Source organism: Chinchilla lanigera, unplaced genomic scaffold (genome assembly GCF_000276665.1).
Source record: "Chinchilla lanigera isolate Chin_1 unplaced genomic scaffold, ChiLan1.0 scaffold00037, whole genome shotgun sequence".
In the NCBI taxonomy this organism is placed as follows: Eukaryota; Metazoa; Chordata; class Mammalia; order Rodentia; family Chinchillidae; genus Chinchilla; species Chinchilla lanigera.
In genome coordinates this window covers 11,534,067-11,541,027 of record NW_004955438.1, presented here as the reverse complement: position 1 = coordinate 11,541,027, position 6,961 = coordinate 11,534,067, and positions in this window count along the sequence as shown.

Here is a 6,961-nt window from a genome sequence, read left to right as displayed (position 1 = left end):
AATCAACCAATAACAAATGCTGATGAGGCTGTAGAGAAAAAGGAACCACTGCTAGAGGGAGTGTAGACTGGTGAAACCATTGTGGAAATCAGTTAGGAGATTCCTCAGTCAACTATGACTAGAAGTCCCATTCAATCCAGCTATTCTCCTTCTGGGTATTTTCCCGAAAGAATTGAAAACATCATATCACAGCGATATATGTGCACCTATGTTTATAGCAGCACAATTTGTAATGGCTAAATAGTGGAAGCAACCCAAATGTCCATCCACTGAGGAATGGATAAAAAAATCGTGGGATTTTTACATAATGAAATATTACTCAGCTATAAAGAAAAGTAATCTCAAGGCTTTTATAGATAAATGGACACAACTAGAGACCATGCTCATAAGTGAAATAAATCAGACCTGCATGTATAAACACTGTATTGTCTCACCAGTGTAAGAACCTGAAAGAGTGAATAAAATCTAGGAGGTACAATAGACATTGTGAAATGAAAGGAAACTGCTCAAAAGGAAAGAACAACTGGGATGAGGGAAAAGAGAAAAGAAAGAAGGGGGAAATATGTGTATATGTATACATAGGATAGCTAAGATAATTGTAATACTGACTTTTATTGCTCTATTGAAAGGAACAGTTAATGTTTAAATGTTTGACCAATCTTACATGCCTATATTTGTTTATCTGAGTATCCAAATTGAAGATATCAATAGAGAATTATATTTTTTTAAAATCAGAGTTTGAGAAGAATTGGAATCAGAGCGGATACTTTGCTTAGCTGAGGTCACACAGAAAGTAATGCGATCAGATTCCTACTCAAGTTTTGCTGACCCTAAAGCCCACATTATGATGTCTTGGTATCTTTACTCCAAAATAACTCTGTTTCATAGAGAAATTACATAAGGAATTGCTGCCAAGTTCCTGATAAAGTTTGACAAAATTGAAAATAAACTGGGGTGATAAACCAAACTAAAATATGCAGGGTAGATTTACAGACTGAGACAGATCAGAAAAGGTCAAGGGCTTATGGAAAGCAGAAAAGATCATGAAAATGGAAATGAGTGTCTGAGAAGGATGGCAGTAGTGTTGACAAAGATGAATTTTAAGACAAACACCAGACTCCCGCTGTTTAAGACCTGGTCTTGTGGCCAGTGGCCAGGGCTAAGCCTAGGTAAACCCCTTCCCGAGCCTCCTTCCCCAGCTCTCAGCCATGGGCTCCCAGGCCTAGTTATACTGTCAGGAAATGCTAGGCTGCCCAACCAGGCTCTCCTGACAAATTCTGAAGGCACTTCCTGCAGAGCCTAGAGGAAAGGTGCTATTTTGGAATAAAGAGAAAACAGCAACAGCTATGCAGGAGGCTAAAGCAAACTTGTAGGTTTCACTTAAAATTTTTAGTGCCTAAAATTTAGCCTTCAGTCAACTTTACAAATACACATAGACCTCCAGGTCAAAAGCACTGTGGGGAGTTGGGGGAAAAAAGACTCTTGAAAGGAATCTTTGATCCATCTACCCACTCACTTGTTCAGTCAACATTTTTACTGAGGTCGTTCTATGCCCCAGGTTCTGTTTCAGCCCTGGAAAAGCATCAGGAACAGGATCATGGAGATGTTAATCCTTGTAGGGCTCAGAACTAGTGGGAAAAATGGATACTAAATAATCTACATATATATTCATGCATCACTTAATGATGTTCTGGGCAATGATGGACTATATGTATGATGGTTGTTTCGTAAGACTATAATGGAGCTGAAAAACTCTTATTGCTTAGTGATTGCATAATGTCATGACACAAGATATTACTCGTGTTTGTGGTGTTTCTGCTAAACACACCTGTTGCTTCCAGTTATATAAAAGTATATAATACATACCATTTTGCACCATACATAATATTCCTAATGATAATCCACTATTGGTTGGCTTATGTACTTGCTATACTTTTTTAAAAATTTATTGTTAAAGTATACATGCTATACTTACCAAAAGAAGTAGTTTAAACCAGGCATGGTCTCAGCCACAGGAGCAGACTGTGGTGACTGAAAAGCCTGGGAAGTATGGGGAACAGAGTGAGACAGGCCTGACTTCAGTGCACAAAGGACCAATGCTCACAAACACAGATGAAAAGTCCAGTGGCCAGAGCTGGAGCCTTGGACTCAGTTGGTGTCATGGTAAGACTGGTCATGGTGAACCCCCAAGTTCCCTTGCTATGCCAAGGGCTCAGTGTTGAGCACATCACAAGGATTCCTACCCTCTTGAAGCCCACAGTTTAGCAGGGTCAGAAGATACCAAAGAAATAATCACCTAAGATAATAATGACAGCCTGAAGTGAGGGAGGTGACTGCGTGTAAGAAGGACACCTCCTCTATGATTGGGAAGTCTTCTTCAAATTATTAGTATTCCATGTCTGTGGTGACAAGTTACCTTAAATTTAGGAGTTCAAAACAACACAAATTTATTCTCTTACAGTTCTGGAAGTCAGGAATCCAAAATGAATCTCAGTGAACTAAAATTAAGGTCTAGGCTGCATTCCCTCTGGTAGCTCCAGGGGAGAATCTTTCTCACTTTTTCCAGCATTGACAGGCCACCTGTATTCCTTGGCTCGTGGCCTCCTTCCATCTCTAAAGCTGGCAATCCCACTATTAGGACCTCTGCTCCCATTGTCACACCTCCTCTGACTTTGGCTTTCCTAGCTCCATCTTGAAAAGGTCTTTGTGATAACATTGCTCCCACCCAGGTAACCCAAGGTCATCTCCTTGACTCAAGATCTTTACTTTCATCACATCTGCAGAGTTTCTTTTGTTGTGCTGGATAACACGTGCACAGATTCAGTACTGGATGTGGATGTCTTTGGGGTCCATTCTTTTGCCTATCACACTGAGGAAGTAACACTGACATAAATGGACGGACAAGAGAGAAATAACTGAATGGACTGAAAGAGTGTGAGAGAACATCTCAGAAAAGGAAATGGTGTGAACAAGGGTCCTGAGGCAGGAACAATAGTGGGCTGGAGATCTTTAAGAAAGGCTAATTGGTAGAGCCCAGAGAACAGGGAGGGGAAGTGGAGGGAGGGGAGTGAGAGTGAGATGGAGAGGAAAGGTGGGAATTTCATGGCCTTTGCCCTGCCTATGAGTTTGGATGTGGATGCATGGAGTCAAGAGTGGATACAGGAAGACTGTTAGATGCACAACAGATTTGGAGTCACTTGGGCTACCACTTAAAAGTCCTCTGGCCCTCCTAGGTAATGTATATGAGTCACATACACCATACTCAGAAACTTTGATATTAAAGTTTGATATTAAACTTTGATATTAAAGAAACTTTGATATTAAACTTTGATATTAAAGAAAGCTTTTCTTTCTTCTTTTTTTTTTTTTTGGTTTGTTTGTTTGTTTTGTTTTTTTCCGGTACTGGGAATCAAACTCATGACCTCGTGCTTGCCAGGCAGGCACTGTGCCACTGAGCTAAATCCCCAGCCCCGATATTAATTTTAGTATGAGAAATTAAAGATATATAAAAGTAGAGAGAATGGTTTACTAGAGGCTCCTATGTCTATCTATTCCTTAGCTATAACAGCTAATTAGTTTATGGTCAACCTTCCAGCACGTGTAGTCCTTCATTCCAACATTATTTTGAATCAAGCTACAGTTGTCTTATCATTTTATTCAAATTTATTTCAGATTGTGTCTGTATATGTATAAGAACTCCTTAAAAATAAATGCTGTTCTGAAAGCTGAGAATGTTCTGCACTGGCTCAGGACATATTTGTGGAAAGAATTGATGAATGTATTTAGACAGCCTTGTAGGAAGAATATTCCTATCCCTTCTTCTCCCTTCTTTGCTCTGGATTCCAAAGTTCTTTTCATGGTAAAATCTACAATCTCTCCAGGCAGGGAACACTGATCTGAATCTTCTAATGCTCGATGTTCCATTCAGCCACTGTCTTGGCGCTAAGCAAGATGCCTTTTAAAATGACAAAAGAGAGTCATGTATCCCACGGTAATGACACTGCTTATGTCAAGGACACTTGCACTTAGCCCTTCCTCTTTTCCAAAATTCCTCTACATTGCTGAGTGTGAAAGTGAGAGGTGGAGAAATCGCTAATTACACCTTTTTTACAGGCTTTGGGTTCTGTGACTATTTCAAGGAAGAGCAGAATGATACTGATATTCCTCCTTTCAAATAAGGACACGCCTCAAAGGTTTTCTTTCCTCCTCCTCTCCAGAAGAAACTCCATTTTATGACAATGTTCAGGAATAAAACCCCAAACACACTAGCTTGAAACAATCATTTTATCACAGAAACAAATCTCATGGGTTCCAAGCCATATGGACAGATATATTGATGGAACACCTTCAAATCATACATCAGTACTTCCTCTTATCCCCAAACTCTCCCACTTGTACTACTGAATGCTTTTCCTTTCAGCCACTCTAGTTAATCCACCACCTATGATTCTAGGTGGTTGTCTAGCTGCACCAAAACACACTGGCTGAGAGTCAGGAGATAGTTTTTTATTGAAGTCTGGATGTTACTATTGGAGGAACAGGCAATGGACACTGAAAACACAAAAATAGATATCCACCACAGTCCACCCCTTGAAGGCCCTTCTTTTATACATATTTCTTTCCGTAAGCCCAGCTTCAAAATATCCGGGCAACATAATGCAACTGCTTCATGTTTAACACTAAACTCAGTCATCTCATTCTGACACAGAGACATCCCAAAGTCTTGCCTACCTACTGTATTCTCAAGAAGGATGAAGTCTCAAATGAGTCAACCCAAGATTTTTAGTTTTTTTTCTTCTTGGTGGCCTCCACTGAGTTTGTTGTTCTCACACAATAACATATCTGGAGGCAAGCAGTCCCCTGCTTAAATTAGTGATGCAAGGAAATCAAGAGACCATGAGCTATGTTCTGTTGTCCTTCTCCAGCATATAGAGTACTGTAGCTCCAGCCATCATGTCTGTATCCAAGGGAGAAATAAGGAAGAAAGATACGCTCAGTGCACATGTTCCATTTTTTACTACAAATATGAACTCAGAAGATCTCCTAGAGGCCTTCAGAAAACTTTCTTTTATATCTCAAGGGGCAGAATGGTGTCACATGCCCACCTCCACCAGGAGAGGAGGCAGAGAAAGCTCGTGTTTTACCTATTGTTCCCCAAATACAGTTGAGACTCTATTAGCACTCAGAGTCTAAAAATTCCCTTAGGGATAGATAATGAGGACATGGGTGGCATGGTTTTTCAAAGGAAAGTTAGACATCAGTTACCTACAAAAGAGAGGAATCAATGCCAGTTAGGGAAAAACCGCAGATTGCTATGCATTTTCAGATACACGTGTTTTTATCATAGGGGGGAAAATTGTCTCTGGACTAAATACAGCAACATAATCTCACAGGAATTTGGGGAAAATAAATTCAATTTAAAAAAACATCTTCCCAAGAAAACAAACCATGATGACTTGTGATTTTATCAGCAATTTAAGAAACAATGAAAAGAAGGCTTATAGTGTGCTGATATGTTCCTTATCATCTCTAGCATAAGGTAGTTTTTAATCATGGGGACACCAAGGAATTGAGGGCCGCCCAGCAGCCTTCTCTTCCTTCCCACAGCCTTGGAGAGTGCTAACACTAATTTACATAACCACTGACACTAAATGGCCCAAAGTCTCTGCTGGTCTCCATTCCTATGTTCACCTCAGTTAATATTTCTGGGTCTAGAGCTAAGAAAGCTTAGGAGAGATTTTTTTAAAGCAAAATCTCTTCACAGGAACAAAGTGTTATTATTTCTAGGTGGGATTAGTTGGCTCATCCAACCAGGGTAAGTCCAAAGGTCCACTTAAAGCCCTAGCCGGGGGCAGGGGTGTCCTCGTGGGTGATCCTGGGGCAAGGTGAGGTCCAGCAAAGTGGGCAACAGCACAAAGTGAGCTACAGTTTAGGGCAGAAGAGCATTCCCACGTGTGGAATTGCTGTTCCAGGCATGTCCCAAGGGATAGGTGCTAATAGAATAGACATCTTCACTAGAAATCAAGAAATGTGAAGCAAATGCTAATCTAGGCTTCTGTCTGCTCATTTCTCCCCGCCCCACACACACACCCAGCTAACCTGAAATAATGGTAGAAATTATTAGGATCACATCTGCTATGCAAAATAGTGTGAACATGCTGAGCAATGGTGACCCAGTCTGAAAAAGAGCACATGTATGTCTTTGGGCTCAACTAAAAAAAGAATGCACTAATCCAAAGTGCATCACTCAAGCAGTTTCTAGAGCCCAGGGCCCTTTAAATTTATCACCCCACAGGGAGGGAATGGAAATCCTTTTTAGGATTCATACTCAGGATTTTAATCTGTTTTCTATTTTTAACCTTTGGAAGAGAAGATGAGACCCTGCAAACTAAAAGAAGCCATTATCTTTGCTAAAGTAATTTCAGCTCAGGGAGAGAGAGTCCAATTTAGATTTTTAGGGCTTTTTAAAATTCCTTGCAAATTAGAGCAGGTTATAATAAGAAGAGTTGGAAAGCGGGGGAAATAGATCCTGTGGGTACCAGGAAATAGGGCCAGATATGTCATTGTGCATATCACATTTCACTACTTTCCCATACCACCCCCGTCAACTCCCCCAGCCTGGTCTGATGCATCTCCTCCTAATCACTCCTCTCTTTAATCTCCATTCTACAATTCTGTTTGTGCTTTTTTCTGCATTTAGTTCTTACCACCTCCTCCCTTCCTGTACTGTAAACCTGCAGTGAACTCCACACTGTCTTCAGAAATGAATGCAAATTCTAAAGCAATAAAACACACACCTCTCAACCTACCTCCTGGCTCCAACCTGCCTTTGAAAGTCATTTCTTGTCTTTGCAGAAAGTGACCGTTGCCTAGAACAGCACCTACTACACATTCAGGTGTAGTTGTCCAGCATATGTTAACCAGCCATGCCAGTTACTATCTCCTATGTGTAATATTTCTC